We start from the raw sequence: 8,209 nt of genomic DNA on the forward strand, positions 1-8,209 counted from the left end.
TTCTTTCTGGATACCACTGTCCTACTTATGCACCTTATTGCCATATCCCCTGGCGCAGACATTTGTTCACATCTATCTCCTAGACATCATGTTCAACCCCACTCTTTTTGTATATATAGGCACAGTCTATTAATTTCTTATTGTGAAAGGAACATGATCAACTCTCTTTTAGAGTCAATAGTTTAATTTTCCCTAAGTTATTCCTCACTCAACACTTAGTATTCCTTGAACTTAACCTCCAAGTCTAACGAACTCTCTTTGAGTTTTTCCTACTCTACAAATGCCCACCTTCCCCTGCTTGTTGTTCATAGGGATACTCTGAGAAGCAGTTCCCTAATTTCAGTTTATATCCCAAGTGCGTATCATGAAGGTCAATAATTATTTCATTTGCCAAATTGATGAATGAATTATCTTATGGATTTAAAATTTTCAAACCGTAACTAAATGTTAATCAGGACAGAATGTTGCTTAATATCAAATTTGATTTTTTTCATGAAGGATTTTTCTAGCTTCCCAAACTCACTTCCACTTAAAATAAAATAGCCAATTTGATTCAAATTCCTTAAAATGTGTACTCCATATGTTGTTTCTCAAATGTATGTCACTTTTTATAAAATGGCTTTTTATTTCATCTTTATTTTATAGTTTTTTTCATCTTGTCTTTACACAAGATGGCTTCTTCTTCAGTAGAAGCCAGAATCCTGAGCTGCCCAGTTAGGAGCTTCTGACCTACTATTCTGATTAAGTTTATTCTCAATATTCATGGCAAACATCTGGCTTCTAAATGAAAGGCTTCTGGTCTTTTCAATCACTTGCTGATAGGGTGAGATTGTTTTGTTACCCATAACCACAAGACCTAATTTAGAATCAATCTTGGCACCCAGTCTTGCATTGATGATCACATTTATAAGCCACCTTTCAGCTTCTTCTGGAATCATGTTTAGTTTGTCTGCCAACATGTTAATGTTGATACACTGGTGGGTGAATAAAAAGTCTCAAGTGTGATGAGAGGTGCATTTTCAGTGAAATCTTCAAAACAAGCCACCAAGAAGTCATTCATAAGTACTGATTCACAGTCCCTCAGCTTTTCCTGAGCCCTACTGAAGCCAAAGTTAACAGATAAACATTCAACTAATTTTGTCACTGGGTCTTTCTATGTGTAAGACTCCTGTTGAATAACTTTAACGGAATCTTTTAACACCTGTTGGGGTTTTCAGATGTTTTGTTTGTTATGGTGGGTGTAGTCAAATGGTGCAGAATAAGTGGACACATCATCTGAATTACATCAAGACACTGTGGCTGGTAAAGGAAGAGATCAATAAAGTTATCACGCCCTTTGGGGTGGGTGAAGAAAACAAACCAAGACCAGTGGATGAGCCATGTTTGCTGCCGAAGAGGCTGAAAGGGAGAGCTCACAGAATTACTTCTGTGGTTTCTTTTAACCCTGTCAGGTCTTCCATGGAGGCATCCCAATTCCACATTAAGATCTCAGAGGCCAGTTTTCCCAGAGTGAACTCAAAGCACTTCTATCTGCTGCTGGAACCAACACTCTAAAGAAGTAAAGACATTCCAGGGTAATGCCCAATGCCCACATTCATATTGGAATTTTTCATACCTGTGAGATGTATCTAAACATTCCTGCCTAAAATCATGCTTGTCCTCCAGTGAGTCAACCAACATCTGACCATCTCTGGTTGACAGCATCTTCCTTGTAGTTTCTGGATCAAACATTATCATGACTGGTCCCGTTTCTGCCTGAAGCTGTTTCAGTTGTGCAACAGCTGAGGTTCTTTTTTTCTCTCAAAACAAATGGAATATCATCAGAATAAAGGTTTTGTATACATCACCCACAAAGCCTACCACATTGGTATCATGAAGAAGAAGGTCTAATTCCCCTTGTAATAATTCTTTTTCATTATATATCTCTCCTATGGAGAGAAATTCAAGCAATGGGAAGACTAGATGTGGATCCAAAAAGTGTGCAGTCTGGCTAAAGAAGAAGCCGCTTTTACATTTTTTTTTTTTTTTAAAGATTTTACTTATTTATTCATGAGAGACAGAAAGAGAGGCAGAGACACAGGCAGAGGGAGAAGCAGGCCCCCTGCTGGGAGCCTGATGGAAGACTTGATCCCAGGACCCTAGGATCACACCCTGAGCTGAAGGAAGACTCTCAACCACTGAGCCACCCAGGTGTCCCCACGTTCTTAATACACTCCGACTATTAATGAGATTTTCTTTGCCTTCATTGAAGTAGTTACTTCTGTCAGCTTCCATGACACACCACTCACCTTGTTTTTCTTCTCATGATTTCATTTTTTATTCATGTTTATTGAGGATCAGCTATGCTTCTCCTACTTTTTTTTGTTATCAAGATTATATTTTTAGCAGGACTCCGTAGCTTTATATGTCATTAAAATTGTTTCCAGATTCTGACGCTACATTATTGCTCAGCCTTAGTTTCCAAAATTGTATGATTTTGTTGTGTGTGTGTGTGTGATATGTGTGTGTATGTGTATGCACATGTGTATTCCTAGATATACTCCAGTTCAGAATTTTTTAAAAAGATTTTATTTATTTATTGATGAGAGATACACACAGAGAGAGGGAGAAACATAGGCAGAAGGAGAAACAGACTCCCTGCAGGAAGCCTGATGCAGGACTCAATCCCAGGACCCCAGGATCACAAACTGAGCCAAAGGCAGACGCTCAACCACTGAGCCACCCAGGTGCCCCTCCAGGTCAGAATTTATGGAGTCAGTCATTGTTATGCAGAAGACTTTTGGAACCAAAAGAATGTCCTTTGGTCACTCTTTTTGTTCAAACTCCAAAGAAATCCACATGGTTTGCTTTTATCTCCAATGGCTAAGATCAAAGGAAATCCCTGTGCATTTTAACATTTAAACCTGGGCCAGTTCAATCAAACAATAATTGAGGCTTGAGTTTTCAAGAGAAGGTTTTGATTTGCAATGTTGAGGGGAATAGGACTTGAGTTTGTGAGCATGTGTGCAATCCTGCAGGTGCTGGCAGCCTTCCTGTTGGACTGAGAGGGGTGCTTGTCTGAGAGAGGAGCAACCTAAGGAGAAGACCACCTGAGGGGCAGGGAGAAGTAGGCTGACTTCTGAGGTCATCCTTCAAACTTTTGTGTGTATCTTTGCTCCCAAACCAGTTCTTATTAATAAAATAAATAAAACCCAAAATGTTTCTCTACATCTTTTCTTTAAACCAGTTTAAACCAGTTTGAGCTTTTAAAATTTTATTGTTTTTGTCACTTGAAGCTAATATGATCAAGATAAGATGTTCCTAAAACTTGGGGATGAATTGTAGGTGACAAATAAATTAATTTCTCTGATGTCTATTACCTGAAATGTTGACCCAGTGCTCAGATTTATTCTGTAGGAAATAAATTTTACTTTTGAAAAGACTTTATATGTTGGGTCACTCATATTTTGGAATCTCTGCCCAATTTTGGAATTATTTAGATTCTAGTAGGTTCCAGAGAAGTATATATACAATGAAACTGGTGAAGAAGGAAGTCTTTTCAGAATTCAATATTATTCTGTTCTAAATGATTGTTCTCAGGGTGAGTGATATAAATTATCACAAATATGTGGAACCAAATGAAGCCTAGCTCTCCATATATAAAATTATGGTAGATTTCTAATAGTTTCCTCAGAGTTCTTTTCTAAAGTGGATTAGATAGAATGTTTACCACATGTCTTCCATGGTTTCACTGTTAAGGAAGACTTTCAGCAGTCAAATTATGATGTCATATAAAACTTTGCTCAACAAAGTCTTCTTGTGGAAATCTCAAGCAAAATAGTGTCTTTATTGAGGAACTGTTTGAGTGCTACTTCCTGTTTAAATGAAGTTCCATGGAAACCATGCATTTTGAGGTCCAACATTGAGGCCAAACTTCAAGGTGTATTTTGTTCATCTTTTCTAGGCATCTGACGTCTGCACAAATATTAAGCTTTTATCGTTAGAATGCTTTTTCAGGTCATTTCCAGGAAGACCTGATCTGCTATATTACTGCAGATGGCTGTCTCTAATACACCAATAGTTATTAAAGGCTCAAATCATGGGTTCTTAGATTTCCCCTACATTTTTTCCTTTTTTTATTTGTAAAAGGCTTCTATAGGAATTACTGTACATGCACAAAAAGGCCCCATTTAGAAAATAGTTTGTGAATCCCCATTCTGTACAGTAATGGTCCATATAACTGTATTAAGTCAGTTCCTTTAATAGGGAGAGTGCCTTTTTAGTTTGTGAGAAATCTGCCCCTGCTGAGATTTGAACCAGGTACCCTTGGATCTAAAAGCATGTGCTTTACTCTTTAGATAAAGTGAAATCTTCTTAAAAGTGGGGGGAGGGGGAAAGAGATGGAGTTCTCTTTGACTTTGGAGCCATTTCTTTGACAATTTTATGTTTCTTTCTGAGTTACTTTCTCAGTCTCTTCCCTCTGTCCTTTGTTTTACCTGTTCCAGGTAAAAATGATCATTTGATCATTTGGCTGGTGTTGACCCTTAAAAACATGAATATGACCCTCTGCATCTAAGACCACCATTTAATATCTGATAATGGCAGGATTGTTAAACTAAATAATCTGTACATGCCTGGTCTCAGACTTGGGCTAAAGAATCTCTAAAATTTTCCCACCTCTAAGAATTCATGAGCATATGTTATTTGTGTCAAGTTAAAAATAGAAACTTTTTTCCCCTATGGAAGAAAAATGATCAGGTCATCCTTTGAATTTGCAACTGTCTGTATATTGCCTGATAGTGGCCATTTTATCATCAAGGCTTCTGGAATCCTCTTCTTAAAAAATATATTTTGGTAATGAAAGAAAAGGTCAATTTTCTATATTTCCTGAGTCTCATTATTAAGACAATTATTAGAATTAAGCCAAATTCTAATAAGAATTTATAAATTCTTAATAAGAATTATAAGAATTAAACCAAATTCTAATGGTCCTGCCATTTCTCGTGTAACATTCCTTTATCCTTTGCAGATCTCATCATGTTCAATAAGGTTTAATGAGAGAATTATAGATACTTATGAGCTTGTATAAGATGAACTTGTTTTATTCTCAAAACTAGATTGTGTTCCAAGTGTTTTTTTAAAACAAAATAGAGTGTGAGGATTTCTAATAAACAGATCACATGGGATAATAGGCTATAAAATTGCAGTAACCAAAGTGAGGTTTCCTCCTCCTTTGTCATAGCAGAGTTCCACTTAGATTACAATAGCCACAGGAAACCAAGGTTTAGATTCTTAGTTGCCATTGTTGCATCATTAAACACTTCTTAAATGCTCACAATATGCCAGGTGCTTTATGGAACATATAAAGACTAGTCTTGCATAGGACAAAAAAGTTTATTAAAGGATGACATTGGACACATTGTAATTACTCCCACTGGAGCCATATGTATAACAAAAAGGGTTTTGGGTACAAAAAGGAAAATTTAGCAAGGCATGTTTTCTTTTTGTTGCCATGTCAGCCCTAACTGTTTACCCATAGCCCTCTGAGGCTGAACTAGTAACAATCTGGATCTGGATTTGGTAGTTTATTCAAGGTGAGAATATAATAAAATATTGTTATTTAACAGGATCTTTGAAAACCAGTGAAGCTTGTGTGGATTCTTTCTTGGATAGTCAATGTCAGTCCAGACCTAAATTCCTGGAGTCACCTTGTATTTGCCCTTGAATGAAGTCACCAGCAATCGCTAGGAACTTGAGGTTCAAAACTGACCAGAAATCAGGCTTAGTCTACTGGAAAGGTTTTGTATTAGAGAGTATACCAGTTCTCCACTGGATTGGGAGACAAAATGCAAACATCAATACTTTTGAATTACTTATAGTCTTCTTAGTGACAGACCCAATTAACTACATAGCACATATATGAATGTCCAGGGAAGTGCTTGCAATATAACGATCATTTGATAAATATTTGTGGAACAAAGGAAGTTCTAAGAACTGTGATAAGAAAATATGAATCATGATCCCTTACCACAAGAAAATGAAATTAACATTTGTAAACCAATTAGACTGATAATTGTGAAGTATGGAGTCTGAATTTTTATTTCTCTGGCCTTACCTTTTGCATGCTATAAAATGTTAAAAATAATTTTTCTTTCAGGGTCAACATAGACACTCAACATATTGAGTTTTAGGAGCAATAAGAATTTTCCACTGAACACCCCCCAAGTGATTTCTTCCTTCTTAACTGTTTTCTGAAAGCAATTTTTTTTCAAAGGAGAGAATTCACAATTTCAGTAATAGAGATAAAGGGTTTCAATGCTTTATTTCACTAATTGGAAAAGTTAAGATAAAAAGGTTTGCTAGTTTCTTTCTTGTTCCTCCGGGACCTGGATATTAAGAAAGTAGGAAGGCACTAGATGCATAAAAGAGGTAAAATAAATATCACTGAAATGTTGCAAGAGTAACACAAAGGGAGCATTAAATTTTAGACTTGCTTTTGCTTGAAAAGGTAAATGTGAAAGTTGTGCACAGTTATTTCAAACAATCATGGGTACTCCAGTTAAGAATTTTGGTTCTTTTGGGGGCACCTGGGTGGTTCAGTCTGTTGAGTATCTGACCCCTGGTTTTGGCTCAGGTCATGATCACAGGGTCCTGGGATCAAATCCTGCAGGGCACTCCATGTCCAGCATCAGAGCAGAGTCTGCTTATCCATTTCCTCACCACTGTCCCTCTCCCTGCTCACACACACACCTGTGAGTGCTTGCACACACTCTCTCTCTCCTAAATAAATGAAATCTTAAAAAAAAAAATTGGTCACTTTTATATGATTGTATTTGTCTGTTAGGGAGCATAAACATCAATTTTCTCCAGGCAGTGATTACTATTTCACCAAATACAACTAATATAATCAATACGTTTTTTTCTACCTCAAATTCTTTATTAAGGAAACATAATTATCAGTAAACATGTCCTATAGAAAGACAGAGATGAAATTGCACCTTAAAGCTGTGTGAATGATTGCCTTCCACTGTATATTCCTTTGGTTAATTGGCCTGTTGTCTCTGCAAGATAACTAGCACCTTGAAAAAGGGAGAATCCATAGGTGCCCCAGGAATGCAACTCTATTTCCCTTCTCCCTATTATCTCCACTCCCTGTCATCCTCACCTTAATCTTCCAAACCTCTTTTCCAGACTTGTTTTCTGCTCCTTGGACGGGAACTGAAGCAAGTACCATAACTTCCCTGGACATCCTTCGATTCTAAGTCCTACAGTCAGTGTTGGTAGAAACAAGTTCTCACAGGCATTATGAAAATGTCCTATTTATGGTAACATTAAAAAATAACATGAATTTCACTTAAAATCAATGCTTGGTCTCGGTATTCCAGCTTGGTATTGCTTTGGGCATAGGGCAAGGGAGACGAAGAGCATGGTTGGCTCCATCTTTGTTCCTTATCCTAAGTGCCTCCACCCTGTCTCTACTTCTCTGCTGACTAAGGTTTCTAATCCTTCTTACAGATGGAGGGAGGAAAAGGAGAAGTTTGACATGGTAAATATCTTATTTGACGACAGCAACTTAATCCAGTGATGGTTTTCTTAGGAAGGACACCCGGGGTTCCTAATTCTGATTCTCCCAGAGGGTGATTATATGGATAATTTGGAGAACGCCTTGTTGGGATGCTCTAGTTGCAATGACTTCCTACGGTGGGGTCTCCATTTGGCTAGCTGCTTACAACTTCAGTTCCCAGGGTGTGGGAGGTCCGTGCCACACAGACTCTCACAGATGAGGCTCCACCATTACTCCAGGAATCTCTCTCCGGAAAGTCCTCTTTAGGCCAACTTGAGCCTGGCTCCCTCTCACTTGGTCCGTGTTTGGCTCATGGAAAACTCATGCCTCTGCTTCTGCCAAGTGAAGTTTTCCTCAACGTCATCATATCTCTTTGTTCTCCAGCTACACAAACATTTCCAGTCAGTCTTTAGCCTTTTAATCTCCCAGGTGCAGGTCAAATGCTATCTGATACGGGAGGACACAGCAAACTCTCTGCAAGTGGTCTCTTCTACCCTGACCCCTTTCTCACAGGCAATGGAAAATTCAATAGTTTTCCCCAAAGAAATTCTTTCCCTAGAAATAGTCATTTTTCTTGGTTTCTCCAACCTGTAAATATCCACAAGGATAGTGTTAAAGTGGGAATTAGAAGACTGGTTCTTAACCACCTTCTTTTGCACATCATGC

The 8,209-nt window shown here is 37.8% G+C and overlaps 1 pseudogene; it reads right to left on the reverse strand.

Moving 5' to 3' along the window:
* Positions 1 to 683: 683 nt before the first annotated feature.
* On the reverse strand, positions 684 to 7,228 carry LOC100682863 (annotated as a pseudogene).
* Between the last annotated feature and the right edge of the window lie 981 nt (positions 7,229 to 8,209).

Source organism: Canis lupus, chromosome 23, assembly GCF_011100685.1.
Source record: "Canis lupus familiaris isolate Mischka breed German Shepherd chromosome 23, alternate assembly UU_Cfam_GSD_1.0, whole genome shotgun sequence".
Lineage (NCBI taxonomy): Eukaryota > Metazoa > Chordata > Mammalia > Carnivora > Canidae > Canis > Canis lupus.